The sequence below is a fragment of the Hyperolius riggenbachi genome, chromosome 12, assembly GCF_040937935.1.
Source record: "Hyperolius riggenbachi isolate aHypRig1 chromosome 12, aHypRig1.pri, whole genome shotgun sequence".
NCBI classification, from domain to species: Eukaryota; Metazoa; Chordata; class Amphibia; order Anura; family Hyperoliidae; genus Hyperolius; species Hyperolius riggenbachi.
This window is the reverse complement of record NC_090657.1, coordinates 206519244-206537728: the sequence shown is the minus strand read 5'-3', so window position 1 is coordinate 206537728 and position 18485 is coordinate 206519244. Positions and strand designations below refer to the sequence as shown.

General features: G+C 44.7%; 1 protein-coding gene across 2 annotated transcripts in view; it reads right to left on the bottom strand.

Moving 5' to 3' along the window:
• Nucleotides 1-18485, bottom strand: part of LOC137542189 (myosin-1B-like) — a 235943-nt gene that overhangs the window by 86588 nt on the left and 130870 nt on the right. For both annotated transcript variants that reach the window (XM_068263917.1, XM_068263918.1), the window contains exon 2: nucleotides 13347-13430. The gene's annotated coding sequence lies outside the window, so the exon portion shown is untranslated. The remainder of the gene's footprint in view (nucleotides 1-13346; nucleotides 13431-18485) is intronic.

Sequence of the window (18485 nt, the reverse complement as noted above, 5' to 3'; positions counted from 1 at the left end):
CGATTTCTCATGGGAAAGGGGGTATCAGCTACTGATTGGGATGAAGTTCAATTCTTGGTTACGGTTTCTCTTTAATAAAACAGATTATACATCTCATGCAGGGGCAAAATTCTATAGACCGGTTCACGCTGGACAGATCAAAAACTGGGCATCAGTTTTTGATCCGTGATCCGTTGATCTGGTAAAATCACTTCCTTCCCAAACTCGCGGTCTATTCGGTGAATTGGGCCCAATGAATCCATTCCAACAGAGCAATTTGAATGGATCCTATTGATTAACATAGGATCACATTCACATTAGGATCAGCTCCCTTACGGTGCGCTAAATGGACCAATTTTTATGCCAACGTGATCCGGGCCTAAGTTTATTTCTTTTCCCAAGCAGCTATAATGACATTTGTATTTTTTCAAGCAAAATAATTTACCAACTTGAATAAAGACAAAGTTTCAGGGTCGCAAAAGGACCTTCAAGGCCCATTCACACTGGGGCGATTTGCGGGCGTTTACCGCGGATCGCCGAATTGCCGGCGATTACCAGAGCTTTTAAAAGCACTAGTGTAATGTAAAGTATATGTGGTAAATGCAAACACGGTGCATCCAGCGCTTTTTCACGATTTTTGAGTGATCACGATTACAATGTTAAAAAAGCAAACCATGCTCACTCAAAAATTGTGAAAATGTACAGTGAGAAATATGCGTTTAGTGCGGAAAAATGTGACCACAAAACGCTAGGGATAATCGCTAGCGTTTTGCCATCCCCAGTGTGAATGGACACTAAGATATGACCAAAAATACACACAAGAACATAATTTGCTGGCAACCGCAGAGGTGCGAGACTCACGTATGTGCACATTGCAGGGGTGCGCGTGCGATTGCCACGGAGACAGGAGGGATTGGTGGCCAATCCATGCTTGTGCAGTGAGAATGATCACTGCTTTTGTTCAAAAACAGTGGTCATCCTCATTAGATGTAGGTGAGGTGCGCACGATCGTGCCATTGCGCACTCCTGCTCGCTCCCGACACGCAGCTCCTATTCATTAATCTAAGTCCCCGTGTGAATGATCATCGACATCAATGAGATGCCGCAATCATTTGTAACTTCCAATGTATCACGTCCACACATTACTTCCTATTTGCATACTTAGGAAATAATGCGTGAGGACATCTTGTGTCCAAATAGTAAATTACACCTACATACATACACCTAAATACATACATTTTAATAAAAAGACACACAAAATTCACTTATGGGCTTGTAGTTTGTGATGGATGTAATGGTGGCCATACATGGTACAATAAAAACGTTTGATTATCCCGTTTATTCAATCTAAATGATCGAATCGAATGAAAGTTAAAAATATTTTTTTTCTACCAAGAAATTTGAACGATTATCCCGTTTTTTCTGGAAAAATCAGATCAGACATGCTGGAAAAATCGTTATATTTGAATGGAATATTCAAACTAAATTATCTCATCGAAAAAAAATGGAAAGATGTACCATGTATGGCCACCCTAAAACTGATAAAAAAGCACCTTAATTTCCAAATAAAATATTGTCACCATAGATTGTACTAGGGATATAATTTAAACGATGCAATAACCGTCCCCTCCCAAATGGGCAAATAAAATGCGTGGGTTGCATCCACACTACAACGTTTCATTTTAAAACTATAATGGCTGAAAACTGAGAAATAATTATTTTTTTTTCTTATTATTCCCGTTAAAATACATTTAGACTAAAATAATTCTTAGTAAAAGGTACCACCCAAAGAAAGCCTAATTGGTGGGGGAGATAAAAAAGGTATAGATCATTTTGTTGTGATAAGTAGTGATAAAGTTATTGGGGGATGAACGGGAAAAGCGCTGAAATGTGAAACTACCTCTCGTCTACCTAAGAACTCCCCTTGTGGGAACGCGGAGACCCCATGAACACCAATGAAAACAAGAGACCCCATGAAAACAACCCGCAGGGCAGGCTGAAAAGGACACTTGAGGTGAGAGGGATATGGAGGCTGCCATATTTATTTCCTTTTAAAAAATACTAGTTGCCTGGAAGTCCTTCTGATCTTTCAGGCATCAGCAGTATCTTAGTCACACAGCTGAAACAAGCATGCTGCTAATCCAGTCAGACTTCATTCAGAGGATCAGCGGGGTGCCAACTGGCCCTGTATGGAAATAAATGGGGATGGCCCTAAATGCCAATTTCCAATCCCGACAGAATAGTGCATTCCAAGAAGTGTCATTTTAGTGGAGTGTGGTTTTTTTTCGGTATTTGTGTCAATAAAGTTAGTTGGAAAAAAAAAATAATAATTTTTGCAGAATTTGCTATTTTTACAGATGTACACTCTGATTGGCCTAATACTTAGAGTCTTGGGATTGGCTTAAAATTTCTGAGTCTCCTGTAAACCGGTATTCCATGGAAATATAATTTCCACATACCGAGTTCCACTGTGGAAAGCTGATTTCTGATCAGAAATCGGAATCCCTAGAAATAAATATGGCAGCCTCCATATCCCTCTCCCTATAATAATATACAGTGTAAACAACATTCTCACATTACGCTCTGGGCACCCGCTGCCAACTAACTGATCCAGGCTCGGCTGTAGAGATGGTGAGAATGTTGCTAATCTCAGTAGTAATATGACTGGCACATCCCTTGCCAGCCCGGGCCTAAACATCTTACACAAAATGTTTTCGTAAATCCACTTTGGTTACAGGATAGAGTCCTGGGAATTAGATGAAGTATTAGTGCCGGGCCATCTCCTTCACCACCGTATACTGTTTTTCTATAGTATAAATGTTATCATTAAAAATCTGGTATTTCTGATCACAGATCCATCTCAGGATATAACATTTTTCTAATTTACATTATATGTTGTTAGTACTAGGTTCTTATCAGCTGCTGTGAATAGACTGCAGGAGCTCTGCCTAAGTGGCTCTTCCTGTACAGTAAACACTGAGGCTTAACCCTTTCAGTGCTCCCTGCAAAGTGAAACCAAGTTAAATCATTAGGATTAACTCTTTTTTATTAGGATTTCCATAAATTGTAATGAAGACTTTTTTTCCATAAAGGTTTTTGTGCTGTGGCTAATCTAAGCAGAGAGGAAATTCTGAGTTTAGTTCCACTTTAAGTACATATATTACTTTATGTAGTCCTATTTAGAGATGTGGCGAACATCTCTCGGGCTTTTACTACTTCCGGGTCGCACTGACCTGGAGTAGTACGCCTGCGCTGCCGGGCGGAGCGCATCCTAGATCGCACTCCTGTTGCCAGGCACTCTCTGCGCATGAGCGTGACGTCGTTTGTGACGTCACGCACACGCGCAGAAAGTGCCCGGCAACAGGAGAGCTATCTAGGATGCCCTCCGCCCGGCAGCGCAGGCGTACTACTCCAGGTCAGTGCGACCCGGAAGTAGTAAAAACCCCAGGGATTTGGAGATGTTCGCCGGCGAACGGTTCGGGAACCGTTCGCCACATCTCTAGTCCTATTCTGTACAGTATATTGTGATGAATATTTATAATTAAAAGAAGACATTATTGTATATGATGATGATTACTATTATTATTTTTAATGAGTTTTAAAGCGCCAACATATTCCATGGCGCTGTACAAAGTAAGAATAAACCGATATACAAAATACTGAGTTGGTACAAAATACAGAATCAGTACAAAGTACAGAATTGTTAATAACAGTGACAAAACTAATGAATAATGCATAACAAATTCCAAGACACAAAGGGTGAGAGAGCTCTGCCCTTGCGATCATTCAATCTAAAGGAGTAGGGGGGCAACAAGAGGTGGGATAGTATACAATGAACTTACCTAGAGGCAGTGGGCCATATGCAATTACATTTTTCTCGTGAGTTTTCACCTACATGATATTTTCATGACTTGTCAATTAAATGCCTTTTAACCACCAGCAAGCAAGAAAATACTTAAAATCATTTTGAGCATACTTTCTTGCCTAAGTGTTGATATTTTTTACAATGCAAAGTGCTGAAAAGTTAAAGGGAAAATGAAGAAATATCTCTAAGGACAAAACTCAGGAGAAAAGTTAAGCATATGACCCAGTGTGTTTTAGGTTATCTAGTAGGAAGTACAAACTGTCCAGAGGTCAAAAGGTTAACTGGCCTACAGCTGAATACTCACCTAGTGAGTCTCCCTGACGACAAGCAATCCCCGATCCATCTTCCTGCCGGCAGGTATGCGAGAGGTCATGCAACGGAACATGACGGGGTGTGAACGAGACTTCAAGTAATTGCGGTACTTTGTGCGGGAGTCATAGGGGATCGTAAGATCCAATCCGCCATGATGGTCATTATCGCCACGTGACACTAAACGACGTTCACGTGATCGTGTCCCTGTAACCATGTCGTGAGAGTGCAGAAACGACCGCTTGTCACTAGGTCATCGGGAAAATCATTGTAAAAATCACAAGATGCGTACGGGCCTTAAGGTACAGTGTATGCGTAATGGAAAAGGTGAGCTTTGAGGGCAAGTTTAAAGATATCAAAGTTGTCGAGTGACGGATGTGTTGCGGCACGGGATTCCAGAGGAGGGGTAAAATCTTGTATACTTGAATATGAGGAGGTGATTCTAGAGGAGGACAATAGAAGGCCATGTGCAGATCTGAAATTGCAGTTGGGTTGGTATCTGGAAACTAGTGAGGAGATATACACAGGAGAGAGATTGTAGAGAGTTTTGTAAGTGAGAGTTAAGAGTTTAAAGTGGATCTTCTGGAGGTACAATTGTGTATCATCCTCATATACAGTAAGTGGTATTAAAACCCAAATGAACTAATTAACCTCCTTGGCGGTAATCCCGAGCTGAGCTCGGGGTATGCCGCCGGAGGTCGCCGCTCAGGCCCTGCTGGGCCGATTTGAGTTCTGAAAAAAGCAGCACACGCAGCCGGCACTTTGCCAGCCGCGTGTGCTGCCCGATCGCCGCCGCTCCGCGGCGATCCGCCGCGTGCAGCGGCGAAAGAGGGTCCCCCCAGCCGCCCGAGCCCAGCGCAGCCGGAACAAACAGTTCCGGCCGGCGCTAGGGGCTGGATCGGGCGGCTCTGACGTCAGGACGTCGACTGACGTCCATGACGTCACTCCGCTCGTCGCCATGGCGACGAGGAAAGCGAAACAAGATAGGCCGCTCATTGCGGCCTATCTTGTTACTTTCGATTGCCGGAGGCGATCGAAAGTACGCTTCCGGAGCGCCCTCTAGTGGGCTTTCATGCAGCCAACTTTCAGTTGGCTGCATGAAATATTTTTTTTTTAATTTAAAAAAAACCCTCCCGCAGCCTCCCTGGCAAAATAAATAAACCGCCAGGGAGGTTAAGTTACCAAGACTGTGCATGTAGATGAAAAGAGGAGGGGGTCAAGGACAGAGCCTTGAGGGACTCACACAGGCAAAGGATGGGGAGATGAGATCTGATTTGAGAAAAAGACTGTGAAGTACCTTCCAGAGAGATAGGAAGATATCCAGCAGAGAGCAAGGCCCTTTATACCTATGATTAGTAAGAAGTAGTATGTATCCATGACCCTAAAACTTAAGCGGCGGTAGGGAAATTGCTTTCAAGTATCTTTGCAGCTACGTGAGGGGTTACACAGACTAGCAGCGGCCCGCGGGGAGCTCTGGGGGTCTCCAGATGCAGTAACAAGGACGTGCGTTAGCATGTTTAGACCTGCTTTTTGCAGGTCTAAGCTAACGCTCATGTCTGCCGGGAAGCATCGCTTCCTGGAGCATGCAAAGTATAATAGGATAGGGTGTAAGAAACTTGCTGGCCGATAATATCGCCCAAGCGAGTTTTTTTACCACCCTGCCTAGGGTTAAATGCAATTGGATCAGGCGCTGGCGAGTCTGACAATTGCATCAGGCACACTATCTTTTTTTTTTTCACCAGAGGTTATTAGTAGTAAGTAGTATTCAAAACTCTACATTGGGAGGTGCGTTACCTTTCCTGTGACAGCAAGAATGCAACGAAACAGGAAAACAACGTGTTGCGTCATATACTGTACAGTGAAGCTTCCAGCTTCCAGTTACGTGTTAACACATGCATTTTGCATGTGACGTTCTGCTTGCTGTGCATTGGGATGCTGCACACCGTTACACTGCACCGCACCTGCCGCACTGTGAACGTCACCTAGGTGGGAGTATTGCAGTGAAGTCTTAGAATGCATCCGTTACACCACACACTACAATGCATCGCCGCATACCTAGGCTTAAACTAAGCAAAAACATTTATTCACAGATCCCAGTTTAATACATTTGTTTCATTTTAAAGAAGTGTTTTTTTCTTACTTTTATTAGTTTATTTTTACTTGGTGACATTTAGAGTAGTAAAGTTGTTTTAAAAAGTAGATAAAATTATAGTAGTACAGTATAAAGTTAGTGAATTATTGGAAAAAAATGCAACGTACTGCAGAACAGTGGGCTTAAATGTGTACCTGGAGCCAAAAAATGAACGCGAATCGCGATGCGTTGTGTAATTGTAATTACCAAATTACAATCATCACCAATACGGAGGCTGCCATATTTACTTCCTTTTAAAACAATACTAGTAGCCTGGCAACCCTGCTGGTCATTCTGGCACCAGTAGTGTCTGAATCGCATACCTAAAACAACCATGCAGCAAATTTAGTCAGACTTTAGTCAGAAACGTCTAATCTGCATGCTTGTTCAGGGCAGTGTATCAACAGGACAGACAGACAACTGGTATGGTTTAAAATTAAATAGATATGGCAGCCTCCATATCACAAAGTTGAGCATCACTTTAAAGAGAAACCATAACCAAGAATTGGAAAAAAATATACATATATCCAGGCACATCGCATCTAGTTAGCACATTAAATAAGTTAAGGAAAGGGAGGTGCTGAAGGGGGTGTGGCTAGAAAACAGCAAAAAAATCTATTAACCCTTCAAACTCTTGCATGCAAATGTTCAAACAAATGCATTCACAGATTCACTTATCCAGGCACCACTGTTATCCCTACAGCTAAATTAAAAGCCAGGGTTTTAGTTCACAGAAGAATGCATTCTTATGCTTAGTCACCTACACTGCGCAGCCATAACCAAGAATTGAACTTCATCCTAATCAGTACAATTCTTGGTTATGGATCATCAGGGGGCTCTGTTTGGCTGATATTGTGGTGAAACCCCTCCCAGGGTTTGATGTCAGGACCATGGCTCTGACATCACACTGTGGGAGCCTTGTTGCATTGTGGAAAATAAATGCTGTTTACAGCTATTTCCAACTGCCAAAAAAGCAAGCAGCATCTCCTTCCAGTGACATCACCTGTTAGCAGTAAAAATGTCACCATGTGATAAATGTCAGAATGTAAATTAGGGAGATGACAGATTTTACAATGGGCAAACACTGACTAAATCATTTATACATAATTATTGTAAAAATGAGGCACTTTTTATTACATTATTTTTACTGGAGTTCCTCTTTAAGTATAAGTCTACAATTATAAGGTGCTGTTGTGGCTATAAATGATAAGTGAAGAATGGTTTCTACCCAGAATCCTTTGCTGCCCTCCTTGGATGCAGATTAGACGTGATTATATTGATATTCTTGGGTTTAGCTGGATAAAGACGGCAGCTGAGCCGGATGCTTTTCATCGGGCCGTGGCGAGGGCGTCGCTGAGTTGGAGGGGACATTCCTGTGGCATGGAGCAGGTGCCAGGCTCTCGCCCCCGCCCTTGTGGGGTACTGCAATTTGCCAGCCAGACTGGAATTACACTCCTTGTCAGCATAAAGCCAGGAGTCCATCACCCTGGGCCTGGCATGTGGCAACTTGCTAGGCATCTCAGGGAGGACGCTCTGCTATTTATTTAAAGCTTTGCAGACAACAGGCATTGGGCCTGATAAATGTAATTTATATGAGCTGGTTGAGGTCCAGCCTGCTAGCTTTTTAATTTTTTTGTATTTTTTTTTTGTTGGTGAAGTTAAACTAACAAATTGTAAAATATAAAATACACATATATAAAATAGAACTTTTTGAGTCAACAATAATAATAATAACTTTGTCCCAGAATAAAATGCAATATAAATAACTTTTTTCTATGTTGCCATCACTTACAGTCAGAAAAAAAAATTGATCTGACAGGCTTTAGACAAGTCTATCTCTTTATGGGGGATTCGGTATTCCCAATTATGTATTATGTGAAATCCCATTTTTGTTGATAAAACAGCAGTTGGTTCAAGGAGTAATAGTATTAATCCCATTTTGACCAGGAGTAGTGATTAGAGAATATTGGCATTTTCTTTTTGCCATAACTGCACTTTGGCACAGGTGATCCTATCCATGAAAAAATATTGGCATGAGAACACACATTTTCACATAAAAGAGAATGTGTGCGAAAATATTTGGGCATGCGAAAACACATTTTCCCCAACTGTAGTGACTTCATTAGGCATAAGAAAAGTCATTTTCACACAGATGAGAATAATTTACTAAAACAAATATGAGCATGTAAAAACACATTTTCGTTAATTGCATGGAAGTCAATGGGCTTGAGAAAAATTCAAATTTTTGCAAATGTAAATTTCGATGTGAAAATTTGGAGGAGATACAAGCTCCGTTCATTTTAAACTGTTTGCATCGTCTGTGGTAAATACATTTGCAAATGAATTATTCCTTGTATATCAGCGCCATCTAGTGTCTTATTACACCCATTACAGCTTTATCATTGTTATACCCCAAAAGATCTGTAGTAACAGTGATCAGACCCTGCTTGGATACAGTTTATTATTATTATTATTATTATTTATTGTATTTATAAAGCGCCAACATATTATGCAGTGCTGAACATTAATTTAGGTTACAGACAATATTTAGGGGTGACATACAGCAATATGACAATACAGGAATACAAGAAAACCAGATCACACAGCACAGTATGAGTACAAGGTAATGCTTAGTCAGTCACTGGATGGAGCATGGAGATTAGGCAAGTTAGGTTCACTCAGATGCATAGCATGGGTGCACAGTAATGGAGGTGCAAGATCAGGTAGGACACAAAAGGAGGAGGACCCTGCCCAAAGGCTTACAATCTAGAGGGAGAGGTAAGGACACGAATGGTAGGGGACCAGAGTTCAGCTGTAGGTTTAGAGCACTTGTGAGGGGTGGTAGGCCAGAGTGAAAAGGTGAGTTTTGAGGGCCCAGTGCACACCAAAAACCTCCAGCAGATCTGCAAAACGCTAGAGGTTTTTGAAGCAGATTTCAGAGCGATTCTAGGCATGTTTAGGGCCCATTCACACTTGAGCGTTTTGCTGGCGATTTCGGCAAAACGCTCAAACGCTAGCGCTTGTCAAAGTGCTAGGGTAATAAAGGTCTATGGGCCCGTTCTCATTTTGGGCGATTTGCGCTAAATGCAAACGCGTAGCCTGCACCATTTTCAGGCGATTTTCCGGCGATCGCGTTTTAGTGCTATAGAAGCACAAAAACGAGATCGCTAAAAAAAGTCGCCAGGTGTGAATGGTGAATGGTGATTTTTTTGGCGTTAATCGCCAAAAAAACGGCAGAGCAAAACGCTAGCAAAATCGCTAGCGTTTTGCGATCAGCAAGTGTGAATGGGCCCTAAGAGAGGTTTTCTAAACATGCCTGCCGTTTTGTGGAGCGTTTTTGTGTAGCAGATTTCATATATTGTTACAGTAAAGCTGTTACTGAGCAGCTTCTGTAACAAAAACTCCTGGAAAACTGCTCTGATGTAGCGTTTTTTAGAGCGGTTTGAGCTTTTCCTATACTTTACATTGAGACAGAAACACTTCTGCAAACCGCAAAAATGCTGCAGGAGCCACGTTTGCGGTTTCCTAAAGACCTCCAACCGCTGGTGTGCACCATCCCATTGAGATACATTAGCCAAGCGTTTTCACAAGCGGCAGCATTTTTGAAAACGCTACCAAAACCGCTTGTTGTGCACTAGGCCTATCTCTTGATCTCTATGGGATCCAGAGTCTTCACTCTCCATAGAGGAGTATTTAACTTTTTTCCTTCAGGTCACTACCATGATTACTGTACTGGTTAAGGGCTCTGCCTCTGACACAGGAGACCAGGGTTCGAATCTCGGCTCTTCCTGTTCAGTAAGCTAGCACTTATTCAGTAAGGAGTCATTTGGTGAGACTCCCTAACACTGCTACTGCCTATAGAGCTAGTGGCTGCAGCTCTGGTGCTTTCAGTCTGCCAGGAGAAAAGTGTAATTGAAATCCTCTTTGCCTTGTCTACTTTAAAATCTACCTTCCTGATCAATCTACCTTCCTGATTAAATGAATTGTATTAAAAATCTAAACCAATCCTAGGCTAGTTTTACAAATGATTGATCAAAATTTTCCACCATTAGCAATTATTATTATTATTTTATTACTAGTGACCTAAGCCCATTTGAAAACGGGCTCTAGGTCTGTCATCACCGTGCGCGCACACCTGCTCATTGCACGCCTGCACCTGCCCATTGCGCGCGCACCAGCCCGCCCTGCGTCCTGTCCCAGACGCAGAGTATATTGTTTTGTCTTAACCCTCTGGGCGATACAATTACATCGCCCAGGAGGGGGCGCAGCACTTTTTTTAATTTTTGATTTTTTAAATCATGTAGCAAGCCCTGGGCTCGCTACATGATAGCCGCTGCGCAGCGGCATCCCCCCACCCACTCCGATCGCCTTCGGCAATCAGAGCAAGCAGGAAATCCCGTTCAGAACGGGATTTCCTGCTGGGCTTCCCCGGTCGCCATGGCGACGGGGCGGGATGACGTCACCGACGTCATGGACGTCGTGACGTCAGAGAGAGTCCTGATCCACCCCTCAGCGCTGCCTGGCACTAATTGGCCAGGCTGCACAAGGGGTCGGGGAGGGGGGGGGGCTACGCGGCACGGCAGGTAGCGGCGGATCGGCGACGAGCGGCAGCGATCAGAAGTTACACGCAGCTAGCAAAGTGCTAGCTGCGTGTAACAAAAAAAATTATGCAAATCGGCCCACCAGGGCCTGAGAACTCCTCCTGCGCGACATACCCCAAGCTCAGCTCGGGATTATCGCCCAGGAGGTTAATCTGTCCCTCAGAAGGACTCACAATCTAATCCCTACCATAGTCATATGTCCATTTACAGTGCTGACCATAATTATTCATACCCCTGGCAAATGTTGACTTTAAAAAATTACTTGCTGGTTGAATAAAAGTAACTTTGATGGGAAATCACATAGATGTCTCCCAAAAGATAATAAGACGAAGTACAAGAGGCATTATTGTGGTGGAAAAAACAAAAAAACATTTCTCATCTTTTATTTACATTTGAGCAAAAGTGTCCAGTCCAGAATTATTCATACCCTTCACAAACTGTCACAGCCTGTGGGAAAACCCAAAGTTCTATACCAGGGGTAGGGAACCTTTTTGGCTGAGAGAGCCATAAACACGACATATTTTAAAATGTAATTCCGTGAGAGCCATACAATATGTTTATAACAAAATACAAGGAAATGTGTGCTTTTTATGTAAAACCATTACTTTTAAAGTACAATACATGTCTGAATTCTCTTTAATTACGCTGTTATGCAGTTGCTAACGGTTAGGCTGGTCAGGTTGCAGGGTGGGAGGCAGGTCAGGATGCAGGGTGGGGGGAGGCAGGTAAGGTTGCAGGGTGGGGGAAGCAGGTAAGGTTGCAGGGTGGGGGAGGCAGGTAAGGTTGCAGGGTGGGGGGAGGCAGGTAAGGTTGCACGGTGGGGGGAGGCAGGTCAGGATGGGAGCAGCAGGTCAGGATGGGAGCAGCAGGTCAGGCTGCATGGTGGGGGGAGGCAGGTCAGGTTGCAGGGTAGGAAGCAGGTCAGGATGGGAGCAGCAGGGCAGGCTGCAGGGTGGGGGAAAGAAGGTCAGGTTGCAGGTCAGGATGCAGGGTGGGGGGAGGCAGGTCAGGATGGGAGTGGCAGGTCAGGCTGCAGGGTGGGGGAAACAGGTCAAGTTGCAGGTCAGGCTGCAGGGTGGAGGGAGGCAGGTCAGGATGGGAGCAGCAGGTCAGGCTGCAGGGTGGGGGAAGCAGGTCAGGTTGCAGGTCAGGCTGCAGGGTGGGGGGGGGGAGGCAGGTCAGGATGGGAGCAGCAGGTCAGGCTGCAGGGTGGGGGAAGCAGGTCAGGTTGCAGGTCAGGCTGCAGGGTGGTGGGGGGGGGGTGTCAGGTCAGGATGGGAGCAGCAGGTCAGGCTGCAGGGTGGGGGGAGGCAGGTCAGGATGGGAGCAGCAGGTCAGGCTGCAGGGTGGGGGAAGCAGGTCAGGTTGCAGGTCAGGCTGCAGGGTGGGGGGAGGCAGGTCAGGATGGGAGCAGCAGGTCAGGCTGCAAGGTGGGGGAAAGCAGGTCAGGTTGCAGGGTGGGGTAGGCAGGTCAGGATGGGAGCAGCAGGTCAGGCTGCAGGGTGGGGGAAGCAGGTCAGGTTGCAGGGTGGGGGGAGGCAGGTCAGGATGGGAGCGGCAGGTCATGGTGTGGAGAAGTAGTTAACCAGGTGATAATGCTTGGTGGGGGGGAGGCAGTGAGGTGCTGGGTGGCAGGTTAAATAATCTAATAGTGCTGTATTGTGAGAGACAGCACACTCACCAGGCCAGGCAGTGTCCAACAGCGCGGAGTTCTACAGCGCGGGCTTGGCTGACGAGATCACTGGCCGCAAGTCCCTGCCCTCCGCCAATGAAATCCATTGTAACCATGGGGGAGGACCTACAATACACTGGCCGCGCCGGCTGAAGGAGGCGGTGTACAGCACGGCCATGTGAGGGTGGAGGAGGTGCAATGCAGGGAGGAGGCGGACATATGGGGAAGGAGGCGGTGCACGGAGGCGGCGGCACATTTATTTTAACATTTAGCACAGTCTCGCTGGCCGCTCTGTCACCCGTTCTAAAGGTAGCCAGAGAGCCATATGCAGCCTTGAAAAGAGCCATATATGGCTCGCGAGCCATAGGTTCCCGACCCCTGTTCTATACCATTCCAAACAGTCCAAGCTGTTCTAAAGCATCCTAATTACCCTGATTAATTGGGAACAGCTGTTTTAATTAACCCAACAGGTGAAAAACAGCAGCTCTCTGCAGTTGGTTTGTGGACAGTCATGGCTAAGACAAAGGAGCTCAGTGAGGACCTGTGGCTGACCATTGTGGCTGCTCACAAGTCAGGAAAGGGCTACAAGGCAATTTCTAAATGTTTTCAAGTTCCAGTGGCTACTGGATTACTGAATAAGCTCTGCACTCACAGCTGACTCTTTCTGTAATTCTGAATGTTTTGGAATATTGAACAGTGACTGCACCTTCCAGTAGTAGTGAGATGCATCAATATTTCCCAGTAATATGAACATTATTGTTGAAATAATAGATAAGAAAAACTCTGCACCTTCTCAATCCGTGGAGAAGAAGAAGCCGGTCTGAACTCTGGATATCTGCAGATGCTGAATCTGGTCAGGTCTTATGTCTGGCACTGTGTGGAGAAAAGAAGACAGTTGTTATGGCATACCTCCCTTTTTGAGATGAGAAAGAGGGACACTTAAGCCACACCCCTGCCACACCCCTGATTAAGCGCCCGTCACTCCCCTAGTCATTCATGTATACCATAAAGATTTCATAAGAAAAATATTTTATAATTCAAACCACACTGGTCCTTTTTATCCTGGTTCATTTCCCTTCATATTAACATTGTACATATATCAATATAAAGGATGGGAATAGAGTTTAGAGTCAATCAAACACATTTTTCAGTAGATAAATCTATATATTTACATAGAAAGAGGGACACAGTCCTGAAAGAGGGAGAAATGAGGAGGACAGAGGGACAAGGTTTACAAAGAGGGACTGTCCCTCCAAAAGAGGGACAGTTGGGAGCTATATGGCGATATGAACTGTGTGGATCCAGAGTTGTCCAGTTTGTCAAAATAATTCTTGCAAGCTTCCAAAGCCTGTTAGATTCCTTCATAAGGCATGAGCCAAAAGAAACCCCAATTCCAACATAAATGGAGCCTTCTATTGATGAGGTGGAGTTACCCCAAATTAAACCAGTGTCTCCTATTTTGTGTAATCATAGTTGAGATTTTAGACATGTCTGGCAAGATGGCTGACTGCTACTAATGCAAAAAAGGGGAGGTGTTACAGAATATCCAATGACATCATGGAGAACCAGAACCACTAGGATTTCTGTAAATGACCAAAATGTTTGAATATTCAGGCTCTACCCTTAAGGTACGCCGTCGTCCGGGCCGTCTGCTGATGCCATGTTTACCGGCATGGAATACTTCCTGCTAATATCTTACTGCTGTGGCTCACTATGACCAACACTATCATTACCTACTTGCAACAAAACAACACCATAGGCTTAATGTGTATTACGGCTATAGCAATGCTCAGACAGTAATTTGGGTGATTATTTTAAAAAGAGCGTAATTGGGTCGCCAGCAATCAGTGCCGGCGCTACCATAGAGGCAAAGGAGGCAGCTGCCCCAGGGCTCCAGAGCTTGTAGGGGCCCCCAGTGGCTACAAGAGGAAAAAAAATTCAAATCGGCCTTATAGTTTTTGAGAAAATAGATTTTAAAGTTTCAATGGAAAAAAAACACATTTCAAAACCTGCCGACTTTAATGGTTAATAGCAAATCCGCCTTAAATGCTAGAAACCCTAAATTTGCAGGATATGTTAAGGAGATCATTAGAAATAAGAGGAAAAAACTATTTTTCAAAAAGACCTTATAGTTTTTGAGAAAATCGATTTTAAAGTTTTGAAGGAAAAAAGTACACTTTTAAATGCGGTAAATGTCACTTTTAGTAGCAAACCTAACGGTAGTGTAATTTTACATGCATCAAACGAAAGCGCAATAAATTTCCTGACGGGGTTTCCAGGGGGTCCATACGCAGCCGCAGCGCTTTGGCCAGGGAACGCTATACAGCCGCAATATGGCTGTATGAAGATCCCTGGCATTTTTTCCAATTTTCCCAATTTTTTTTTTTATGTTTAGAGTGTGGGAATTTTTTTTTTTTTTAATTATGTGGGGTCCCCCCTCCTGAAACTTTTTAACCCCTTGTCCCCATGCAGGCTGAGATAGCTAGAATGTGGAGCTCCGACCGATTGGGGCTTCACACCCTGACTATACCAGCTGCAAAAAAGGTCCCCTAATGCCGATTTTTGTTCCGGGGTATATGTTGGGGGGGCTCCCAGGTTTATTTTGCCCTGGGGCCCCATTGTTGCTTAAACCGGCCTTGCCAGCAATAGGCAGCTGGCCGCCAAATTAGGTATTTCCTATGGGGACCTGAAGGGGGAATAGCAATTATTGCCGCTGGCACTTGCAGGAGTAGGGTGAGACTTTTTGGACTTCACCCTGGCCTGCATCAAAACCTAGCGTACATACCACAAGAGAAGCATGACCCCAATGTTCCAGGGGGGTTCTGAGCATAGGTCTGGAGGACAGCATGAGAAACCTCTGAAGGCTTCCTTCTCCTAGATAAGTATTTCATTTTTCACAAGACAAGGGGTTAACTGCACAGTTAGTCATTAAAGGTATCACCTAAACAACTTTTGTTGTTATGTTTTTGAAGACAATAACTTTTATATTGCACTTTTCTTCAGGTGGACTAAAAGTGCCAGAGCTGCAGCCACAAGGGCACGCTCATTATTTTTATTCATTTAAGTATTTATATAGAGGCGGCATATTACGCAGCGCTGTACAGAGTATACTGCCTTGTCACTAACTGTCCCTCAGAGGGGCCCACTGTCTAGTCCCTACCATAGTCCTATGTCTATGTATGTATCGTGTAGTGTAGGTATCATAGTCCAGGGCCAATTTTAGGGGAAGCCAATTAACTTATCTTTATGTTTTTGAGATGTGGGAGGAAACCGAAGTGCCTGAAGAAAACCCAGGCAGACACAGGGAGAACATACAAACTCCTTGCAGCTGTTGACCTGGCTGGTATTCGAACCGGGGACACAGCGCTGCAAAGTGAGAGCACTAACCACTACGCCAACATGCTGCAACTACGCCACTGTAGGCAGCAGTGTTAGAGAGTGTAGCCCAAGGTCACTGAAGAGCCAAGATCTGAGCCCTGATTCAGAGGCAGAGCTATTAAAGCTATTAACTCCAGACATTTTTTATCCAAGGTTCACCTGAGATTTACAACAGATTCTCTTTAAAGGAAACCTAAAGCCAAGTAAAGAAAATTAGTTTCATATACCTGGGGCTTCTACCAGCCCCCTGTAGCCCTCCTGTGCTCTCGCATGTCCAAATGATCCTCCGTTCCCCCGCCGCGGCTTACTTTCAGTTTCGCCAACCACTGTGCCTGTGCAGCCCTGGCCATGCATAGCCTTCTTTGCATCCCCTTCTGCAATAACGTACTGCGCAGGCGCAGTGGCCCGCCGACTTCTAGTCAGCAAAACCGAAACTGCAGCGGGGAACGGAGTATCGTTTGGACTGGCGAGGGCACAGGATGGCTACAGGGGGCTAGTAGAAGTCCCAGGTAAATGAAGCTAAAGAGAATATGTACTCTAAATTTTTTACAATAAAAAGCATACCATTCTATTTATTATGTTCTCCTAATGCTGTTTCTGCCCCTCCCTGCTGCAATCCTGGCTTGTAATTGCCAGTTTTAGGCAGTGTTTACAAACAAAAGACATGCTAACCAGCATGTGATAGGCTGAGAGAAGCTCAGCCTGTGAGTCATACAGAGCCTGGAGGGGGCTTGGAGAGGGTGTGTATAGCTCCGATCCTATCACAAGCAGAGCAGCACATTCCTGCCTGAGTGCCTGAGCCCGACAAAGACGACAAAGGAAAGAAGATTAGATTATATAACAGAGATAATACAGCCACTGTGCAACTAAGAAAGGCTGCAGTAACACAGACCACATTAGAATATGTATAGGAACTTATGGGATAGAAAAAATAAGGCTGAACATTTTTGTTACAGAGTCTCTTTAAGTCTACCAAAATAAATGAAGCCCCCTGCATGTTCTTGCTCACCCCAAATATCCCTTACCCATTTCCAGCTACAGTATGTGGCTTTATGTCGCTCATGCCATGCCCAACAGGCAAATATTTGCTAGTAGGGCTGCTCAAATCCAGATCCGGGAGATACCTGGATAGTTGCTATCCGGATATCTCCCAGTTACCTGGGCGGGCGGGGGGGGGGGGGGTGTCAATCTTACCTGTCTGACGTCTTCTTCGGTTCGTCCTTCAGCGCCTCCCACGATGCGCTCCACGCGTGTCACGTGATTACAAACACTTCCTACTTCAACCCGGAAGGAGGAAGTGTTTGTAATCATGTGACCGCTGCTTGGACTGCATCATGGGAGGCGCCGAGGGACAAACCGAAGAAGACGTCAGATAGGTAAGATTGAAACCCCCCCCCCCCCCCCCCCCCGCCCAGGTAACTGGGAGATATCCAGATAGAACTATCCATTTGTCTCCCGGATCCGGATTTGAGCAGCCCTGTTTGTTAGTAGTAAACATGAAAGAAATGGCAAATTAGCTGCAGTGACCACAAATGGCCTCTAGATGGCGTTCAAAATCAAAGACGAGAAAAGGACTTATCCAAAAAGTGAGCTTTGCAAATAATTTATAAAGTTTGTTCAAGGGGCATACGCCGCACACAATCTTGTTCACATTATAAATCACCATCACTGTCGCAAGCGCTTAGCGATTTATTGAGTGGTGTTGAAAGTGCTTTTCTAAGCTTTTCTAAGCATTATTTTTTTAAAAAATGCATGATTATCTGCTCACCCCAAATCACAAGGTGCTGAGCATGAAATTCATAGAGTATGCTAATTAATTCTGATTCAGAATTCTGATTGACAGAAAATAGAAGTCACTACAGCTGAGGGTCCTTTCACACTGAATTTGTTGTGTTATCGCAACGGATAATATCCTCATCACATCCCAAAGCAATGCAGTGATATTTCTATGGAATGGTCAGGCTGGGTGTGGCAGGGCCTGTCAGAGTAACCAGACAATGTGCGTGGTTACAGTGGCAGCATGGGCGGCTCTAGGCTCGTGGTGGGTGAATCTGTGGTCCCTTCGCACGCTAATGTCATAGGCAAACGCAGGGGGGGGGATTACAGCTGCCCAGAATCCCCCCTCAGACCAGGGCCAGTGCAGTGTTAGGGGACATGCACAAGTTGAGACACCAGAATATCTGCAGAGTCAGGTATGAGCACAGCCTTGTGCCTTGCTGTGTGAATGCTCCACTTTCCTCTTCATTACCAATGTTGGCTGTCCTCATTATTATCTGTATGCCAACTGCTCCTGGTCAATCCCGTTGTCGATCGGGAGCAGATACCATATTATTATACTGTATTGTGCGTGGCTGAGGGAGACATTCAGGAATCCCCCCTTTGAAAATCCTGGGTTTGCCCCTGAATGTCAATATGGTATCTTATGTACAGCAGGAGACATTGGCAGCGCTTCCAAACAGAAGCTGCACCTGAATTGACTACCTGCAATAGATGTGCAGAGCTTCACAATTGTGGACTAAAATACACAACCTGCATTCAAAACAGGTACAG